The 21,328-nt window shown below is 57.4% G+C and overlaps 1 long non-coding RNA gene across 1 annotated transcript; it reads right to left on the bottom strand.

Annotated features, from left to right (window-relative positions):
• Positions 1-411: 411 nt before the first annotated feature.
• Positions 412-1,106, bottom strand: LOC142605317 (uncharacterized). The gene is made up of 3 exons (XR_012839012.1): positions 967-1,106; positions 795-862; positions 412-584 (listed from the first exon to the last, which is right to left on the bottom strand). It is a non-coding gene; the product is annotated as an uncharacterized LOC142605317 (long non-coding RNA).
• Between the last annotated feature and the right edge of the window lie 20,222 nt (positions 1,107-21,328).

Below are 21,328 nucleotides of genomic sequence, written 5' to 3'. Positions count from 1 at the left end.
TTACATTTAGAGCAGAAAAACATATGAACATGATCACATGCTTCAAGTTACTTTGCAATATTATGAGCACCCCCAAATCAGGGGGAAACAAAATCATCTTATGCCTTTGAATAGCTTTAACATGTATCTGTTTTTAACATTACACTTACATGACAGACTATGCAGTTCATTGTAATCTGAAAAACAAATGGACAATTATTAGGAAAATAATCCAAGAATGTATCAGCAGCACTAATCACATGTTTTTATCACAAAAGATTCAGGATCATGGTTACTAAATTCATGACTGTTTTAACTTAGTGACTCCGGGGTTTTTTTGTCCCCTCTACTTTTTATCTGCTTTGAGGTGTATTTGATCCTCTTCATTCTCATTTCAAAATAGTCTGTGTCACCTTGAGGTGGTTTTGTTACCATTAATGTAGAGGCTCTGGCTGTTAAGGCTGTAGTGTCCCAGCTTGGTGATACCATTTGTCATATTGCTCAGCTCATGGTAAACTTTCTCTCTGTGGAACTTGGGATCTGAAGGCTCATCTCTATAGCTGCAGATGACATCTACTCCTGTGTCATCCCTGTCCTCCTTTGACCTAGGAGATGAGGCATTGGTTTAGGATGTTTTAGCCATTATTGAGAAGTCAATCTTAAGTCTTAGTACATGATCAAAGATGTGTAACGAAAACCACTCGAAGACATTGCCACCATATAAGAAAACCACTCAGATGTGTTGAAAGCTGAGAAATGGGAGGCAATTTTTTAAGAAGCAGGTGATGCAGACTTTTCCCAGATATGGCTCTTACCTGAAAGCGGTTACTTTGCAGCCAATATAATTAGGGCCGATGCTGCTTTTTTGGAGTAAAGGGTCAACCTAGAAATTTAATAATAACATTTAAGTAAAACTTCATGGCAAAAGAAAGATTAGAGATACTAAAAGAACTGTGCCCAAGCAGGGCATCATTTTGCCAAACTTACATAATGGTACATGACTCTTTCCATTGACTTGAATTTTTTAGAATTTGGCATTGCCAGATCTGTAGTGAACTGGAGGTTGGTTATAGTGAAATTCAATGTGAAGTTCCTCACTGCCAGTGATGGAGGTTGTGTGCTTTGATCAACAGCTGTAACAAGGAAGGCAAATTATTGCTTGAAAATACAATTTATGATCATCATCCTTAGAAAAAGCACTGTAAGAAAAATTCTCAGATATTCTAGTTGGCTTCAGGGTCATAGCAGCTGCAGTTCCCTAACAGGCTCCAAAATTCTCTTAACGCTCTTTTATAAGTCTAGTAGTGCTCTTGGTTAGTGCAACTTCCCTTTTTTTTTTTAAGCTGTTGCTAACTAGCAAAATCTTGCCCTCAATTGCTGTTAAAGGTACTTACATAGTCCAGGCTGCAGTTCATTATAACCTGTGGGGAAGAAAAAGGACAGTATTTGAGAAACTGGCTTACACTTTGGAAGGTCTGGCACACAGTGGAATACAGAACTTGAATTGTTTTTGTCTGAGAGATCCTGTGTAAACATTTACTAGGAAAGACTGATTTGATGACTGTCTAGGCACAAATGCACATTTACACTGCTGTATGTTGTTGGCAAGCTGCTGCTTTTCTTAGAGCAGTGCACAGAATTCTCCCTTCTTTAGGGATGTTGAGAGGGAATCTACCCATTCCCTAAATCCAATTTAACTTCTACATTGACAATTTAAGTATGATTTTTGTCAAGTGGTGTCCAGTTCCAGTGCTGTTCCTCTGCAGGGGAACGCATTCCATAGTGTACCTTGAGAGGTGGATCTTTAGCTTTTCTGGAGAATGACCTATGGTGTATTATGATATGACATGTTGTATTTGGCTAAGTTAATTAGTTCAAAGGAATATCAAGGTGCAAAGGCAGTGACAGTGGCTCCTCAGCCTTGGTTAGCATTTGCTTTTGCTCCCCAGGTTTTGTTGCTTCTGTAGTTATGTAGTAACTCAATTTCTCCTGATAACAAATTAACAGTCAGGAGAAGATTCTCTCCTGACATCAGCTTGGCCACTTACCGCTAACATAAAAACTTGCTGCATCCAGCTGGTAGGGTCCTAGCTCAGTGCAGCTAGCTGTCATCTTGCTGAACTCACGATAGACTTTGATTCGGTCGAATTCAGCAGTGGTAGCACTGGGTCTGTATGTGCAGACTGCATCCACGGCAGTGCCCTCTCTGTTCTTTGCAGACCTGGAAAACCACACACGTTTACAGGCCTGAATGATGCTTCTGTGCATTTGAGTTGGCTTGTGCACTACCATAGAATTGGATTTTGCCTTAAAATACGGTAAAATGATGTTACTGAATGAAAGAATGCCCTCAAATTCTGGAAATTTAGTATTATGCTGCTTTATACAATTGGAACAGCACTCCTATCTAACAAATGCATTTAAAATTAGTCAGATTACCCTTTTCATCTAGTGTGAAATTGGTGTGAGATCAATGCAAGCACGAACAGAAGAAATTGAAGAAATTATGTAATAACCACCCCATCACAAAGGGATCATAAATGAGGTGTAATTCTACTTGGCACTCTGTAACTTAACATGCTCTACCAGGCCAGGAGGAAACAGGATGAGGAAGGAATTACATGCAAAGATTTCTGCATAATCCTATTGTCAGACACAATTTGAATTGCCCTTGTCTTTTATAATGCTTCCAGGATGTGCCTACCTTAGTACCACCACTGTACATCCAGTGTAAGCAGGGCTACTGCTGCTGTTCTTGAGAACATGATCAAGCTGCCAAGAAAAAAGCAATTGATAAGTCACAGTGAATAAATAATAAAACCAACAAGAACATAGCCACAAGAGGAACCTGACTGACACTCACCAAGTATGCCAGAGTTTTTTTTGTAGCAATGAATTTTTTAGAATTTGAATTTCCTAATGCTGATGTGTAGAGGAGATTGGTCACAGTGAAGTTCACTGTGAAATGTCCCTCTGTTGCAAGAGGAGGAGCTGGAGATGTTGCTGCAAGAAAAGGACAAAATTTGTTGCAACAAGAAAAGAAATACTCATGAACCTACTAAAGCCAGGGATAAAGAAGCTCCTATCAGTTGGAATGGATAGGCACTACACTGAACAGCTCAGTATGGAATGATGATGCCAGCAACAGCATAGGGCATACAGCTGTGGAGCAGATGAGGGCTCTCCAGCTGATCCAGATTCCTACAGAAGGCCAGTTGTAGCTGAGCAGGCTGTAAACAGGTACCTGACCACTTCATCTTAGGAGCTGAGGTTACCCCCATCTCCCCTTTTACACTGTAGGGTACAAAACCTGATGTTATTTAACCACACTGGCCTGACAGTCTAGCTTTTTCAACCTCAGATTCTGTTTACTTGTAGTGTTACTCTTAGGAAAGACTGAATTGCATGTCAACATCAATTACCCTTTAGCCTACCAAGAGTGTGATTCTGTGTTTCTGCAAACAGGTCTCCTGACGCAGTCTCCTCTGACCTCCTGTGTAATCCTGATCTAATTCAAATGCTTCCTGAGACATTGATACCGATAGTGCTTAGTATTTAATTCCTCTCACTGTTAGATGTCTGCACCTTATTTTCACTTCTAGTTCTATTAAAAGGCTAAAAAAAGAGAAGGTATCTGAATTGGCATTAATCTCTATCTTGTATATTGTCACTTAAGGCATTATGGCTTTTTAATTACTTAGAAGTACTTACAAGGCATGAGATGGGCTTCATGGTAATCTGGAAGGAGAAAGGACAAAGTAGTAATGAATTATGCTACTAATGAGGCAATAGTTGAATTGGATATTTGTATAGGTGAACAATGTCACAGAAGGATAATAGATTTGCTGCTTCTGAGCAGTCACTTAAACTATTGCAGCAACATGTTATTTTGAAGAAAGCTCCATTGTAAATGATGGAGGAAGGTTCCCAATTTGTGCTGAAACTAGTTGCCTTTACTTTTAATGATTTATATACTGCTTTGCATGTTTTGGTAATTTATCAGATGTTATTTAAAATTTTTTAAAAAGCTGCTACTGACAATGAAAAGCCTCTGAAGGTAAAAGGAGCTAGTTTGAGGAGGATTTGTGCAGATGATGGAGTTTTGTGAATTATCTAGCACATAGGTTGAGCCTGAGTATACATGTTGCAAATGCTATTCCATCTGCACACTAGTCATTACTGTGCTTAAATACAAGACAGCTATGTACTATTAGCCAATGAATATCCCCACATCCACATGGAAATCAACACTTTACCATTGATATACAGGCTTTCCTGGTCCAGGCTGTAGATTCCTAAGTTGGTGATGCCATTTGTCTTGTTCCTTACTTCTTGGTAAACAATCACTCGATCAAACTGGGAAGCAGTAGAATCTGTTTTGTAGGTACACACAGCATCTACTCCAGTGTCTTCAATTTTTTGTGCAGGTCTAGGAAAATTAGGATATATCCTGTTCTGTTCCAGAATTCAAAATTCATGATACATACTCATGGGCTTTTTATTTAATTCAACAATAATGCCAGGTAGAAAAAAAAAATATTTTTTTTCCAGTGATGTCTTTCATGTTTGTTATCAAAATGGTGAGAATATAATTGACCTTTCAGATGATGCAAGTATGAATTCAAGTAAATTCATGAAGAAACAGTTGAAAAAAAGTGTAATGATTTCTTGGGTTTCTTGAATCAGGTGATAAATGAAAAGATGTAAAAGTGAATTAAGGGATAAGGATCTATTTGTGTATCATACAAAATCATGAACCCCCCCATTTTCTAAAGCTAAATAATTATGCTTACCTGAAAGCTGTCATTTTGCAGCCTGTATACACAGAATGAATACTAGACTCGTTGAACAGTTGATTGAGCTGAAAAAGAATGTTTTACAAGTTAACCATATTTAGAAGACCACAAGATCACAAAGAAAAGAAAAAAAGGACTATATAACACTAACCAGAGCAGTCAAGACTCTTGCTGTAGCACTAAATTTGGCAGAATATGGATTTCCGAGACTATTAGAGTACTGGAGATTAGTTATGGTGAAATTCACTGTGAAATGCCCAGTTCCAGAAGATATAGCTGTACCTGGAAGCACAACCCAAGAAAATGTGAAAGATAAATGGGAATTAACTTTTATCTTATACAAAGGAGGAGGAAGACAATAATATAAAAACCCCCAACATAGTTGTACTTATATTTCTTTCTGGAAGAAACACACTGTCACTATTGGACAAAATATGATACATGCCAACATTAACATAAGATACTACAGGTTTCTATTCAGATTATAAAAAAAATTATAGATTTACCTGACAAAAGATGTGCTTCATTGTACTCTGAAATGAAAGAACATGTTCGTTAAAGATAAACAGAAGGAAAGGGAGAGTGAGGCACACAAAAAAAACCCACAAAAAAAGGGAGGAGAAGTGAGAGTACTAAAAATAGCTGAAAATAAAGTATATTGTAAAGAGGTTAATATACTAAATAAAATAGGAACAGATATGAAAGAGAGGAAGTATAGGCCACTGCAGGAAATAATGTGTAAAACACAGCAGGAAAAAAAAAAAGAATGAGGGGGACTGAAAGCACACAAAAAATAGTAGGGGGAAAAGAATAATTTAGAAATATTGAATATTTGCAAAAATACAACAAGAAATGAAATCTAAAATATAATAAATATATCTAAGTATAGAGTAAAACATGAAAAAAAGAAAAAACTAATCACGGTTGATGTAGAGGCTGTCCTTGTCCAGGCTGTAGGGGCCCAGCTGCGTGATGCCTCTGGTCTTGTTGCTCACTTCGTGGTAAAGGCCCATCCTGTCCAAGGGCGGGGCGGAGGGCTCCTTCCTGTAGGCGCAGACGGTGTCCACCCCCGTGTCGTCCCCTTGCCTCACTGGCCTGGAAAACAGAGCGCCGTGCCTGAGCACCCCTCCTCTGCGCCCTCTCGCTGCAAGGCCAGGCCTTGGGGCTTCTGCAGCCGTCCCTGCGCGGGAACGCGAGCTCTGCGCTCCCAAGCCGTGCGTGCATGCGTGGTGGCCGGCCACTGCTCTGCTGCCTCCACTAAGGCCCTGGGGCTGTTCAGGAAGCACGGGGCCAGGCAGGGCTGTGGAGTTGTCCTGGGGCTACGCCGTCACTGCCCTAAGGCAGGAGGGTACAGGGAGAAGGCCATGCCTCCGTGGTCTAGGCTGCAGCAGAGCAGGAGCGTGAGGGGCCCCCTGGTTGGTTCGTGAGACCTGCAAAGGGACGCTCTGGTGCGACCCATACCTGAAGGCTGTCGTTTCACATCCAAGGAAAGCGGGGCCAATGCTGCTTTCCTTCAGAAGGCGGTCGAGCTGCCGAGAAGAGAGGTTTCACACTTAAGCCCTGGCCGTCTCCCTGCAGTCCGCCCAAGCTTCTGGGGCCACCGGGGGCACGGCCATTGCTGTGCGGGAGGCCGCTTACCAAGGTGGCCATGACTCTCCGCGTAGTGTTGAACTTTGCCGAGTCAGGAGTCGCCAGGTCGGAATTGTAGGGGAGATTGGTGATGGTGAAGTTGATGGTGAATCGCTCGAGGGCTGGAGCCGTGGTTGGTGGATGGCTGGGAGCTGCAAGAAGCACAGATGGGGAGTGATGAGGTGCAAGAGCAGGCTGTCAAGGCTCTGTCTGGCCAAAGGCAGAGGTCTCCTGCCAGCCACCCCTCCTTCGCGGCCCTGGTCTCGATGTGGGAGGCCGGCAGGCTCCCCGCTTCCCCCAGGGATCGCGAGCCCTGGCCCCCAGCCGCCTCTGCCTGGGAGAAGATCCCCGCGAGGCACTTGCTGCCTTCTGAGCCCAGCCCGCTCCTGCAATGTACTCACTGGGCAGGACTGGCTGTTCGTTGTAACCTGGGAAAGAGAGAGGGAGAGAGGGTGGTGAGCTGGGGATGGGGACGTGGCCGGGGCAGGGCTGGGGCAGGCTGCCACGGGACAGCAGAGGAGGCAGAGAGAGGAGCATAGGTCACCGTTGACGTAGAGGCTGTCCTTGTCCAGGCTGTAGGGGCCCAGCCGCGTGATGCCTCTGGTCTTGTTGCTCACTTCGTGGTAAAGGCCCACCCTGTCCAAGGGCGGGGCGGAGGTCTCCTTCCTGTAGGCGCAGACGGTGTCCACCCCCGTGTCGTCCCCTTGCCTCACGGGCCTGGAAAACAGAGCGCCGTGCCTGAGCACCCCTCCTCTGCGCCCTCTCGCTGCAAGGCCAGGCCTTGGGGCTTCTGCAGCCGTCCCTGCGCGGGAACGCGAGCTCTGCGCTCCCAAGCCGTGCGTGCATGCGTGGTGGCCGGCCACTGCTCTGCTGCCTCCACTAGGGCCCTGGGGCTGTTCTGAAGCATGGGGCCGGGCAGGGCTGTGGAGTTGTCCTGGGGCTACGCCGTCACTGCCCTAAGGCAGGAGGGCACAGGGAGAAGGCCATGCCTCCGTGGTCTAGGCTGCAGCAGAGCAGGAGCGTGAGGGGCCCCCTGGTTGGTTCGTGAGACCTGCAAAGGGACGCTCTGGTGCGACCCATACCTGAAGGCTGTCGTTTCACATCCAAGGAAAGCGGGGCCAATGCTGCTTTCCTTCAGAAGGCGGTCGAGCTGCCGAGAAGAGAGGTTTCACACTTAAGCCCTGGCCGTCTCCCTGCAGTCCGCCCAAGCTTCTGGGGCCACCGGGGGCACGGCCATTGCTGTGCGGGAGGCCGCTTACCAAGGTGGCCATGACTCTCCGCGTAGTGTTGAACTTTGCCGAGTCAGGAGTCGCCAGGTCGGAATTGTAGGGGAGATTGGTGATGGTGAAGTTGATGGTGAATCGCTCGAGGGCTGGAGCCGTGGTTGGTGGATGGCTGGGAGCTGCAAGAAGCACAGATGGGGAGTGATGAGGTGCAAGAGCAGGCTGTCAAGGCTCTGTCTGGCCAAAGGCAGAGGTCTCCTGCCAGCCACCCCTCCTTCGCGGCCCTGGTCTCGATGTGGGAGGCCGGCAGGCTCCCCGCTTCCCCCAGGGATCGCGAGCCCTGGCCCCCAGCCGCCTCTGCCTGGGAGAAGATCCCCGCGAGGCACTTGCTGCCTTCTGAGCCCAGCCCGCTCCTGCAATGTACTCACTGGGCAGGACTGGCTGTTCGTTGTAACCTGGGAAAGAGAGAGGGAGAGAGGGTGGTGAGTTGGAGCTGGGGACGTGGCCGGGGCAGGGCTGGGGCAGGCTGCCACGGGACAGCAGAGGAGGCAGAGAGAGGAGCATAGGTCACCGTTGACGTAGAGGCTGTCCTTGTCCAGGCTGTAGGGGCCCAGCCGCGTGATGCCTCTGGTCTTGTTGCTCACTTCGTGGTAAAGGCCCACCCTGTCCAAGGGCGGGGCGGAGGTCTCCTTCCTGTAGGCGCAGACGGTGTCCACCCCCGTGTCGTCCCCTTGCCTCACGGGCCTGGAAAACAGAGCGCCGTGCCTGAGCACCCCTCCTCTGCGCCCTCTCGCTGCAAGGCCAGGCCTTGGGGCTTCTGCAGCCGTCCCTGCGCGGGAACGCGAGCTCTGCGCTCCCAAGCCGTGCGTGCATGTGTGGTGGCCGGCCACTGCTCTGCTGCCTCCACTAAGGCCCTGGGGCTGTTCAGGAAGCACGGGGCCAGGCAGGGCTGTGGAGTTGTCCTGGGGCTACGCCGTCACTGCCCTAAGGCAGGAGGGCACAGGGAGAAGGCCATGCCTCCGTGGTCTAGGCTGCAGCAGAGCAGGAGCGTGAGGGGCCCCCTGGTTGGTTCGTGAGACCTGCAAAGGGACGCTCTGGTGCGACCCATACCTGAAGGCTGTCGTTTCACATCCAAGGAAAGCGGGGCCAATGCTGCTTTCCTTCAGAAGGCGGTCGAGCTGCCGAGAAGAGAGGTTTCACACTTAAGCCCTGGCCGTCTCCCTGCAGTCCGCCCAAGCTTCTGGGGCCACCGGGGGCACGGCCATTGCTGTGCGGGAGGCCGCTTACCAAGGTGGCCATGACTCTCCGCGTAGTGTTGAACTTTGCCGAGTCAGGAGTCGCCAGGTCGGAATTGTAGGGGAGATTGGTGATGGTGAAGTTGATGGTGAATCGCTCGAGGGCTGGAGCCGTGGTTGGTGGATGGCTGGGAGCTGCAAGAAGCACAGATGGGGAGTGATGAGGTGCAAGAGCAGGCTGTCAAGGCTCTGTCTGGCCAAAGGCAGAGGTCTCCTGCCAGCCACCCCTCCTTCGCGGCCCTGGTCTCGATGTGGGAGGCCGGCAGGCTCCCCGCTTCCCCCAGGGATCGCGAGCCCTGGCCCCCAGCCGCCTCTGCCTGGGAGAAGATCCCCGCGAGGCACTTGCTGCCTTCTGAGCCCAGCCCGCTCCTGCAATGTACTCACTGGGCAGGACTGGCTGTTCGTTGTAACCTGGGAAAGAGAGAGGGAGAGAGGGTGGTGAGCTGGGGATGGGGACGTGGCCGGGGCAGGGCTGGGGCAGGCTGCCACGGGACAGCAGAGGAGGCAGAGAGAGGAGCATAGGTCACCGTTGACGTAGAGGCTGTCCTTGTCCAGGCTGTAGGGGCCCAGCCGCGTGATGCCTCTGGTCTTGTTGCTCACTTCGTGGTAAAGGCCCACCCTGTCCAAGGGCGGGGCGGAGGTCTCCTTCCTGTAGGCGCAGACGGTGTCCACCCCCGTGTCGTCCCCTTGCCTCACGGGCCTGGAAAACAGAGCGCCGTGCCTGAGCACCCCTCCTCTGCGCCCTCTCGCTGCAAGGCCAGGCCTTGGGGCTTCTGCAGCCGTCCCTGCGCGGGAACGCGAGCTCTGCGCTCCCAAGCCGTGCGTGCATGCGTGGTGGCCGGCCACTGCTCTGCTGCCTCCACTAGGGCCCTGGGGCTGTTCTGAAGCACGGGGCCGGGCAGGGCTGTGGAGTTGTCCTGGGGCTACGCCGTCACTGCCCTAAGGCAGGAGGGCACAGGGAGAAGGCCATGCCTCCGTGGTCTAGGCTGCAGCAGAGCAGGAGCGTGAGGGGCCCCCTGGTTGGTTCGTGAGACCTGCAAAGGGACGCTCTGGTGCGACCCATACCTGAAGGCTGTCGTTTCACATCCAAGGAAAGCGGGGCCAATGCTGCTTTCCTTCAGAAGGCGGTCGAGCTGCCGAGAAGAGAGGTTTCACACTTAAGCCCTGGCCGTCTCCCTGCAGTCCGCCCAAGCTTCTGGGGCCACCGGGGGCACGGCCATTGCTGTGCGGGAGGCCGCTTACCAAGGTGGCCATGACTCTCCGCGTAGTGTTGAACTTTGCCGAGTCAGGAGTCGCCAGGTCGGAATTGTAGGGGAGATTGGTGATGGTGAAGTTGATGGTGAATCGCTCGAGGGCTGGAGCCGTGGTTGGTGGATGGCTGGGAGCTGCAAGAAGCACAGATGGGGAGTGATGAGGTGCAAGAGCAGGCTGTCAAGGCTCTGTCTGGCCAAAGGCAGAGGTCTCCTGCCAGCCACCCCTCCTTCGCGGCCCTGGTCTCGATGTGGGAGGCCGGCAGGCTCCCCGCTTCCCCCAGGGATCGCGAGCCCTGGCCCCCAGCCGCCTCTGCCTGGGAGAAGATCCCCGCGAGGCACTTGCTGCCTTCTGAGCCCAGCCCGCTCCTGCAATGTACTCACTGGGCAGGACTGGCTGTTCGTTGTAACCTGGGAAAGAGAGAGGGAGAGAGGGTGGTGAGCTGGGGATGGGGACGTGGCCGGGGCAGGGCTGGGGCAGGCTGCCACGGGACAGCAGAGGAGGTAGAGAGAGGAGCATAGGTCACCGTTGACGTAGAGGCTGTCCTTGTCCAGGCTGTAGGGGCCCAGCCGCGTGATGCCTCTGGTCTTGTTGCTCACTTCGTGGTAAAGGCCCACCCTGTCCAAGGGCGGGGCGGAGGTCTCCTTCCTGTAGGCGCAGACGGTGTCCACCCCCGTGTCGTCCCCTTGCCTCACGGGCCTGGAAAACAGAGCGCCGTGCCTGAGCACCCCTCCTCTGCGCCCTCTCGCTGCAAGGCCAGGCCTTGGGGCTTCTGCAGCCGTCCCTGCGCGGGAACGCGAGCTCTGCGCTCCCAAGCCGTGCGTGCATGCGTGGTGGCCGGCCACTGCTCTGCTGCCTCCACTAAGGCCCTGGGGCTGTTCAGGAAGCACGGGGCCAGGCAGGGCTGTGGAGTTGTCCTGGGGCTACGCCGTCACTGCCCTAAGGCAGGAGGGTACAGGGAGAAGGCCATGCCTCCGTGGTCTAGGCTGCAGCAGAGCAGGAGCGTGAGGGGCCCCCTGGTTGGTTCGTGAGACCTGCAAAGGGACGCTCTGGTGCGACCCATACCTGAAGGCTGTCGTTTCACATCCAAGGAAAGCGGGGCCAATGCTGCTTTCCTTCAGAAGGCGGTCGAGCTGCCGAGAAGAGAGGTTTCACACTTAAGCCCTGGCCGTCTCCCTGCAGTCCGCCCAAGCTTCTGGGGCCACCGGGGGCACGGCCATTGCTGTGCGGGAGGCCGCTTACCAAGGTGGCCATGACTCTCCGCGTAGTGTTGAACTTTGCCGAGTCAGGAGTCGCCAGGTCGGAATTGTAGGGGAGATTGGTGATGGTGAAGTTGATGGTGAATCGCTCGAGGGCTGGAGCCGTGGTTGGTGGATGGCTGGGAGCTGCAAGAAGCACAGATGGGGAGTGATGAGGTGCAAGAGCAGGCTGTCAAGGCTCTGTCTGGCCAAAGGCAGAGGTCTCCTGCCAGCCACCCCTCCTTCGCGGCCCTGGTCTCGATGTGGGAGGCCGGCAGGCTCCCCGCTTCCCCCAGGGATCGCGAGCCCTGGCCCCCAGCCGCCTCTGCCTGGGAGAAGATCCCCGCGAGGCACTTGCTGCCTTCTGAGCCCAGCCCGCTCCTGCAATGTACTCACTGGGCAGGACTGGCTGTTCGTTGTAACCTGGGAAAGAGAGAGGGAGAGAGGGTGGTGAGCTGGGGACGGGGACGTGGCCGGGGCAGGGCTGGGGCAGGCTGCCACGGGACAGCAGAGGAGGCAGAGAGAGGAGCATAGGTCACCGTTGACGTAGAGGCTGTCCTTGTCCAGGCTGTAGGGGCCCAGCCGCGTGATGCCTCTGGTCTTGTTGCTCACTTCGTGGTAAAGGCCCACCCTGTCCAAGGGCGGGGCGGAGGGCTCCTTCCTGTAGGCGCAGACGGTGTCCACCCCCGTGTCGTCCCCTTGCCTCACTGGCCTGGAAAACAGAGCGCCGTGCCTGAGCACCCCTCCTCTGCGCCCTCTCGCTGCAAGGCCAGGCCTTGGGGCTTCTGCAGCCGTCCCTGCGCGGGAACGCGAGCTCTGCGCTCCCAAGCCGTGCGTGCATGCGTGGTGGCCGGCCACTGCTCTGCTGCCTCCACTAAGGCCCTGGGGCTGTTCAGGAAGCACGGGGCCAGGCAGGGCTGTGGAGTTGTCCTGGGGCTACGCCGTCACTGCCCTAAGGCAGGAGGGTACAGGGAGAAGGCCATGCCTCCGTGGTCTAGGCTGCAGCAGAGCAGGAGCGTGAGGGGCCCCCTGGTTGGTTCGTGAGACCTGCAAAGGGACGCTCTGGTGCGACCCATACCTGAAGGCTGTCGTTTCACATCCAAGGAAAGCGGGGCCAATGCTGCTTTCCTTCAGAAGGCGGTCGAGCTGCCGAGAAGAGAGGTTTCACACTTAAGCCCTGGCCGTCTCCCTGCAGTCCGCCCAAGCTTCTGGGGCCACCGGGGGCACGGCCATTGCTGTGCGGGAGGCTGCTTACCAAGGTGGCCATGACTCTCCGCGTAGTGTTGAACTTTGCCGAGTCAGGAGTCGCCAGGTCGGAATTGTAGGGGAGATTGGTGATGGTGAAGTTGATGGTGAATCGCTCGAGGGCTGGAGCTGTGGTTGGTGGATGGCTGGGAGCTGCAAGAAGCACAGATGGGGAGTGATGAGGTGCAAGAGCAGGCTGTCAAGGCTCTGTCTGGCCAAAGGCAGAGGTCTCCTGCCAGCCACCCCTCCTTCGCGGCCCTGGTCTCGATGTGGGAGGCCGGCAGGCTCCCCGCTTCCCCCAGGGATCGCGAGCCCTGGCCCCCAGCCGCCTCTGCCTGGGAGAAGATCCCCGCGAGGCACTTGCTGCCTTCTGAGCCCAGCCCGCTCCTGCAATGTACTCACTGGGCAGGACTGGCTGTTCGTTGTAACCTGGGAAAGAGAGAGGGAGAGAGGGTGGTGAGCTGGGGACGGGGACGTGGCCGGGGCAGGGCTGGGGCAGGCTGCCACGGGACAGCAGAGGAGGCAGAGAGAGGAGCATAGGTCACCGTTGACGTAGAGGCTGTCCTTGTCCAGGCTGTAGGGGCCCAGCCGCGTGATGCCTCTGGTCTTGTTGCTCACTTCGTGGTAAAGGCCCACCCTGTCCAAGGGCGGGGCGGAGGGCTCCTTCCTGTAGGCGCAGACGGTGTCCACCCCCGTGTCGTCCCCTTGCCTCACGGGCCTGGAAAACAGAGCGCCGTGCCTGAGCACCCCTCCTCTGCGCCCTCTCGCTGCAAGGCCAGGCCTTGGGGCTTCTGCGGCCGTCCCTGCGCGGGAACGCGAGCTCTGCGCTCCCAAGCCGTGCGTGCATGCGTGGTGGCCGGCCACTGCTCTGCTGCCTCCACTAAGGCCCTGGGGCTGTTCAGGAAGCACGGGGCCAGGCAGGGCTGTGGAGTTGTCCTGGGGCTACGCCGTCACTGCCCTAAGGCAGGAGGGTACAGGGAGAAGGCCATGCCTCCGTGGTCTAGGCTGCAGCAGAGCAGGAGCGTGAGGGGCCCCCTGGTTGGTTCGTGAGACCTGCAAAGGGACGCTCTGGTGCGACCCATACCTGAAGGCTGTCGTTTCACATCCAAGGAAAGCGGGGCCAATGCTGCTTTCCTTCAGAAGGCGGTCGAGCTGCCGAGAAGAGAGGTTTCACACTTAAGCCCTGGCCGTCTCCCTGCAGTCCGCCCAAGCTTCTGGGGCCACCGGGGGCACGGCCATTGCTGTGCGGGAGGCCGCTTACCAAGGTGGCCATGACTCTCCGCGTAGTGTTGAACTTTGCCGAGTCAGGAGTCGCCAGGTCGGAATTGTAGGGGAGATTGGTGATGGTGAAGTTGATGGTGAATCGCTCGAGGGCTGGAGCCGTGGTTGGTGGATGGCTGGGAGCTGCAAGAAGCACAGATGGGGAGTGATGAGGTGCAAGAGCAGGCTGTCAAGGCTCTGTCTGGCCAAAGGCAGAGGTCTCCTGCCAGCCACCCCTCCTTCGCGGCCCTGGTCTCGATGTGGGAGGCCGGCAGGCTCCCCGCTTCCCCCAGGGATCGCGAGCCCTGGCCCCCAGCCGCCTCTGCCTGGGAGAAGATCCCCGCGAGGCACTTGCTGCCTTCTGAGCCCAGCCCGCTCCTGCAATGTACTCACTGGGCAGGACTGGCTGTTCGTTGTAACCTGGGAAAGAGAGAGGGAGAGAGGGTGGTGAGTTGGAGCTGGGGACGTGGCCGGGGCAGGGCTGGGGCAGGCTGCCACGGGACAGCAGAGGAGGCAGAGAGAGGAGCATAGGTCACCGTTGACGTAGAGGCTGTCCTTGTCCAGGCTGTAGGGGCCCAGCCGCGTGATGCCTCTGGTCTTGTTGCTCACTTCGTGGTAAAGGCCCACCCTGTCCAAGGGCGGGGCGGAGGGCTCCTTCCTGTAGGTGCAGACGGTGTCCACCCCCGTGTCGTCCCCTTGCCTCACGGGCCTGGAAAACAGAGCGCCGTGCCTGAGCACCCCTCCTCTGCGCCCTCTCGCTGCAAGGCCAGGCCTTGGGGCTTCTGCGGCCGTCCCTGCGCGGGAACGCGAGCTCTGCGCTCCCAAGCCGTGCGTGCATGCGTGGTGGCCGGCCACTGCTCTGCTGCCTCCACTAAGGCCCTGGGGCTGTTCAGGAAGCACGGGGCCAGGCAGGGCTGTGGAGTTGTCCTGGGGCTACGCCGTCACTGCCCTAAGGCAGGAGGGTACAGGGAGAAGGCCATGCCTCTGTGGTCTAGGCTGCAGCAGAGCAGGAGCGTGAGGGGCCCCCTGGTTGGTTCGTGAGACCTGCAAAGGGACGCTCTGGTGCGACCCATACCTGAAGGCTGTCGTTTCACATCCAAGGAAAGCGGGGCCAATGCTGCTTTCCTTCAGAAGGCGGTCGAGCTGCCGAGAAGAGAGGTTTCACACTTAAGCCCTGGCCGTCTCCCTGCAGTCCGCCCAAGCTTCTGGGGCCACCGGGGGCACGGCCATTGCTGTGCGGGAGGCCGCTTACCAAGGTGGCCATGACTCTCCGCGTAGTGTTGAACTTTGCCGAGTCAGGAGTCGCCAGGTCGGAATTGTAGGGGAGATTGGTGATGGTGAAGTTGATGGTGAATCGCTCGAGGGCTGGAGCCGTGGTTGGTGGATGGCTGGGAGCTGCAAGAAGCACAGATGGGGAGTGATGAGGTGCAAGAGCAGGCTGTCAAGGCTCTGTCTGGCCAAAGGCAGAGGTCTCCTGCCAGCCACCCCTCCTTCGCGGCCCTGGTCTCGATGTGGGAGGCCGGCAGGCTCCCCGCTTCCCCCAGGGATCGCGAGCCCTGGCCCCCAGCCGCCTCTGCCTGGGAGAAGATCCCCGCGAGGCACTTGCTGCCTTCTGAGCCCAGCCCGCTCCTGCAATGTACTCACTGGGCAGGACTGGCTGTTCGTTGTAACCTGGGAAAGAGAGAGGGAGAGAGGGTGGTGAGCTGGGGACGGGGACGTGGCCGGGGCAGGGCTGGGGCAGGCTGCCACGGGACAGCAGAGGAGGCAGAGAGAGGAGCATAGGTCACCGTTGACGTAGAGGCTGTCCTTGTCCAGGCTGTAGGGGCCCAGCCGCGTGATGCCTCTGGTCTTGTTGCTCACTTCGTGGTAAAGGCCCACCCTGTCCAAGGGCGGGGCGGAGGTCTCCTTCCTGTAGGCGCAGACGGTGTCCACCCCCGTGTCGTCCCCTTGCCTCACGGGCCTGGAAAACAGAGCGCCGTGCCTGAGCACCCCTCCTCTGCGCCCTCTCGCTGCAAGGCCAGGCCTTGGGGCTTCTGCAGCCGTCCCTGCGCGGGAACGCGAGCTCTGCGCTCCCAAGCCGTGCGTGCATGCGTGGTGGCCGGCCACTGCTCTGCTGCCTCCACTAGGGCCCTGGGGCTGTTCTGAAGCACGGGGCCGGGCAGGGCTGTGGAGTTGTCCTGGGGCTACGCCGTCACTGCCCTAAGGCAGGAGGGCACAGGGAGAAGGCCATGCCTCCGTGGTCTAGGCTGCAGCAGAGCAGGAGCGTGAGGGGCCCCCTGGTTGGTTCGTGAGACCTGCAAAGGGACGCTCTGGTGCGACCCATACCTGAAGGCTGTCGTTTCACATCCAAGGAAAGCGGGGCCAATGCTGCTTTCCTTCAGAAGGCGGTCGAGCTGCCGAGAAGAGAGGTTTCACACTTAAGCCCTGGCCGTCTCCCTGCAGTCTGCCCAAGCTTCTGGGGCCACCGGGGGCACGGCCATTGCTGTGCGGGAGGCCGCTTACCAAGGTGGCCATGACTCTCCGCGTAGTGTTGAACTTTGCCGAGTCAGGAGTCGCCAGGTCGGAATTGTAGGGGAGATTGGTGATGGTGAAGTTGATGGTGAATCGCTCGAGGGCTGGAGCCGTGGTTGGTGGATGGCTGGGAGCTGCAAGAAGCACAGATGGGGAGTGATGAGGTGCAAGAGCAGGCTGTCAAGGCTCTGTCTGGCCAAAGGCAGAGGTCTCCTGCCAGCCACCCCTCCTTCGCGGCCCTGGTCTCGATGTGGGAGGCCGGCAGGCTCCCCGCTTCCCCCAGGGATCGCGAGCCCTGGCCCCCAGCCGCCTCTGCCTGGGAGAAGATCCCCGCGAGGCACTTGCTGCCTTCTGAGCCCAGCCCGCTCCTGCAATGTACTCACTGGGCAGGACTGGCTGTTCGTTGTAACCTGGGAAAGAGAGAGGGAGAGAGGGTGGTGAGCTGGGGATGGGGACGTGGCCGGGGCAGGGCTGGGGCAGGCTGCCACGGGACAGCAGAGGAGGCAGAGAGAGGAGCATAGGTCACCGTTGACGTAGAGGCTGTCCTTGTCCAGGCTGTAGGGGCCCAGCCGCGTGATGCCTCTGGTCTTGTTGCTCACTTCGTGGTAAAGGCCCACCCTGTCCAAGGGCGGGGCGGAGGTCTCCTTCCTGTAGGCGCAGACGGTGTCCACCCCCGTGTCGTCCCCTTGCCTCACGGGCCTGGAAAACAGAGCGCCGTGCCTGAGCACCCCTCCTCTGCGCCCTCTCGCTGCAAGGCCAGGCCTTGGGGCTTCTGCAGCCGTCCCTGCGCGGGAACGCGAGCTCTGCGCTCCCAAGCCGTGCGTGCATGCGTGGTGGCCGGCCACTGCTCTGCTGCCTCCACTAGGGCCCTGGGGCTGTTCTGAAGCACGGGGCCGGGCAGGGCTGTGGAGTTGTCCTGGGGCTACGCCGTCACTGCCCTAAGGCAGGAGGGCACAGGGAGAAGGCCATGCCTCCGTGGTCTAGGCTGCAGCAGAGCAGGAGCGTGAGGGGCCCCCTGGTTGGTTCGTGAGACCTGCAAAGGGACGCTCTGGTGCGACCCATACCTGAAGGCTGTCGTTTCACATCCAAGGAAAGCGGGGCCAATGCTGCTTTCCTTCAGAAGGCGGTCGAGCTGCCGAGAAGAGAGGTTTCACACTTAAGCCCTGGCCGTCTCCCTGCAGTCCGCCCAAGCTTCTGGGGCCACCGGGGGCACGGCCATTGCTGTGCGGGAGGCCGCTTACCAAGGTGGCCATGACTCTCCGCGTAGTGTTGAACTTTGCCGAGTCAGGAGTCGCCAGGTCGGAATTGTAGGGGAGATTGGTGATGGTGAAGTTGATGGTGAATCGCTCGAGGGCTGGAGCCGTGGTTGGTGGATGGCTGGGAGCTGCAAGAAGCACAGATGGGGAGTGATGAGGTGCAAGAGCAGGCTGTCAAGGCTCTGTCTGGCCAAAGGCAGAGGTCTCCTGCCAGCCACCCCTCCTTCGCGGCCCTGGTCTCGATGTGGGAGGCCGGCAGGCTCCCCGCTTCCCCCAGGGATCGCGAGCCCTGGCCCCCAGCCGCCTCTGCCTGGGAGAAGATCCCCGCGAGGCACTTGCTGCCTTCTGAGCCCAGCCCGCTCCTGCAATGTACTCACTGGGCAGGACTGGCTGTTCGTTGTAACCTGGGAAAGAGAGAGGGAGAGAGGGTGGTGAGTTGGAGCTGGGGACGTGGCCGGGGCAGGGCTGGGGCAGGCTGCCACGGGACAGCAGAGGAGGCAGAGAGAGGAGCATAGGTCACCGTTGACGTAGAGGCTGTCCTTGTCCAGGCTGTAGGGGCCCAGCCGCGTGATGCCTCTGGTCTTGTTGCTCACTTCGTGGTAAAGGCCCACCCTGTCCAAGGGCGGGGCGGAGGTCTCCTTCCTGTAGGCGCAGACGGTGTCCACCCCCGTGTCGTCCCCTTGCCTCACGGGCCTGGAAAACAGAGCGCCGTGCCTGAGCACCCCTCCTCTGCGCCCTCTCGCTGCAAGGCCAGGCCTTGGGGCTTCTGCAGCCGTCCCTGCGCGGGAACGCGAGCTCTGCGCTCCCAAGCCGTGCGTGCATGCGTGGTGGCCGGCCACTGCTCTGCTGCCTCCACTAAGGCCCTGGGGCTGTTCAGGAAGCACGGGGCCAGGCAGGGCTGTGGAGTTGTCCTGGGGCTACGCCGTCACTGCCCTAAGGCAGGAGGGTACAGGGAGAAGGCCATGCCTCCGTGGTCTAGGCTGCAGCAGAGCAGGAGCGTGAGGGGCCCCCTGGTTGGTTCGTGAGACCTGCAAAGGGACGCTCTGGTGCGACCCATACCTGAAGGCTGTCGTTTCACATCCAAGGAAAGCGGGGCCAATGCTGCTTTCCTTCAGAAGGCGGTCGAGCTGCCGAGAAGAGAGGTTTCACACTTAAGCCCTGGCCGTCTCCCTGCAGTCCGCCCAAGCTTCTGGGGCCACCGGGGGCACGGCCATTGCTGTGCGGGAGGCCGCTTACCAAGGTGGCCATGACTCTCCGCGTAGTGTTGAACTTTGCCGAGTCAGGAGTCGCCAGGTCGGAATTGTAGGGGAGATTGGTGATGGTGAAGTTGATGGTGAATCGCTCGAGGGCTGGAGCCGTGGTTGGTGGATGGCTGGGAGCTGCAAGAAGCACAGATGGGGAGTGATGAGGTGCAAGAGCAGGCTGTCAAGGCTCTGTCTGGCCAAAGGCAGAGGTCTCCTGCCAGCCACCCCTCCTTCGCGGCCCTGGTCTCGATGTGGGAGGCCGGCAGGCTCCCCGCTTCCCCCAGGGATCGCGAGCCCTGGCCCCCAGCCGCCTCTGCCTGGGAGAAGATCCCCGCGAGGCACTTGCTGCCTTCTGAGCCCAGCCCGCTCCTGCAATGTACTCACTGGGCAGGACTGGCTGTTCGTTGTAACCTGGAAAGAGAGAGGGAGAGAGGGTGGTGAGCTGGGGACGGGGACGTGGCCGGGGCAGGGCTGGGGCAGGCTGCCACGGGACAGCAGAGGAGGCAGAGAGAGGAGCATAGGTCACCGTTGACGTAGAGGCTGTCCTTGTCCAGGCTGTAGGGGCCCAGCCGCGTGATGCCTCTGGTCTTGTTGCTCACTTCGTGGTAAAGGCCCACCCTGTCCAAGGGCGGGGCGGAGGGCTCCTTCCTGTAGGCGCAGACGGTGTCCACCCCCGTGTCGTCCCCTTGCCTCACTGGCCTGGAAAACAGAGCGCCGTGCCTGAGCACCCCTCCTCTGCGCCCTCTCGCTGCAAGGCCAGGCCTTGGGGCTTCTGCAGCCGTCCCTGCGCGGGAACACGAGCTCTGCGCTCCCAAGCCGTGCGTGCATGCGTGGTGGCCGGCCACTGCTCTGCTGCCTCCACTAAGGCCCTGGGGCTGTTCAGGAAGCACGGGGCCAGGCAGGGCTGTGGAGTTGTCCTGGGGCTACGCCGTCACTGCCCTAAGGCAGGAGGGTACAGGGAGAAGGCCATGCCTCCGTGGTCTAGGCTGCAGCAGAGCAGGAGCGTGAGGGGCCCCCTGGTTGGTTCGTGAGACCTGCAAAGGGACGCTCTGGTGCGACCCATACCTGAAGGCTGTCGTTTCACATCCAAGGAAAGCGGGGCCAATGCTGCTTTCCTTCAGAAGGCGGTCGAGCTGCCGAGAAGAGAGGTTTCACACTTAAGCCCTGGCCGTCTCCCTGCAGTCCGCCCAAGCTTCTGGGGCCACCGGGGGCACGGCCATTGCTGTGCGGGAGGCCGCTTACCAAGGTGGCCATGACTCTCCGCGTAGTGTTGAACTTTGCCGAGTCAGGAGTCGCCAGGTCGGAATTGTAGGGGAGATTGGTGATGGTGAAGTTGATGGTGAATCGCTCGAGGGCTGGAGCCGTGGTTGGTGGATGGCTGGGAGCTGCAAGAAGCACAGATGGGGAGTGATGAGGTGCAAGAGCAGGCTGTCAAGGCTCTGTCTGGCCAAAGGCAGAGGTCTCCTGCCAGCCACCCCTCCTTCGCGGCCCTGGTCTCGATGTGGGAGGCCGGCAGGCTCCCCGCTTCCCCCAGGGATCGCGAGCCCTGGCCCCCAGCCGCCTCTGCCTGGGAGAAGATCCCCGCGAGGCACTTGCTGCCTTCTGAGCCCAGCCCGCTCCTGCAATGTACTCACTGGGCAGGACTGGCTGTTCGTTGTAACCTGGGAAAGAGAGAGGGAGAGAGGGTGGTGAGCTGGGGACGGGGACGTGGCCGGGGCAGGGCTGGGGCAGGCTGCCACGGGACAGCAGAGGAGGCAGAGAGAGGAGCATAGGTCACCGTTGACGTAGAGGCTGTCCTTGTCCAGGCTGTAGGGGCCCAGCCGCGTGATGCCTCTGGTCTTGTTGCTCACTTCGTGGTAAAGGCCCACCCTGTCCAAGGGCGGGGCGGAGGTCTCCTTCCTGTAGGCGCAGACGGTGTCCACCCCCGTGTCGTCCCCTTGCCTCACGGGCCTGGAAAACAGAGCGCCGTGCCTGAGCACCCCTCCTCTGCGCCCTCTCGCTGCAAGGCCAGGCCTTGGGGCTTCTGCAGCCGTCCCTGCGCGGGAACGCGAGCTCTGCGCTCCCAAGCCGTGCGTGCATGCGTGGTGGCCGGCCACTGCTCTGCTGCCTCCACTAGGGCCCTGGGGCTGTTCTGAAGCACGGGGCCGGGCAGGGCTGTGGAGTTGTCCTGGGGCTACGCCGTCACTGCCCTAAGGCAGGAGGGTACAGGGAGAAGGCCATGCCTCCGTGGTCTAGGCTGCAGCAGAGCAGGAGCGTGAGGGGCCCCCTGGTTGGTTCGTGAGACCTGCAAAGGGACGCTCTGGTGCGACCCATACCTGAAGGCTGTCGTTTCACATCCAAGGAAAGCGGGGCCAATGCTGCTTTCCTTCAGAAGGCGGTCGAGCTGCCGAGAAGAGAGGTT

The sequence above is a fragment of the Balearica regulorum genome, chromosome 26 (assembly GCF_011004875.1).
Source record: "Balearica regulorum gibbericeps isolate bBalReg1 chromosome 26, bBalReg1.pri, whole genome shotgun sequence".
Lineage (NCBI taxonomy): Eukaryota > Metazoa > Chordata > Aves > Gruiformes > Gruidae > Balearica > Balearica regulorum.
Note: the sequence above shows the minus strand (reverse complement) of the source record. Positions and strands in the feature narration are given on the sequence as shown.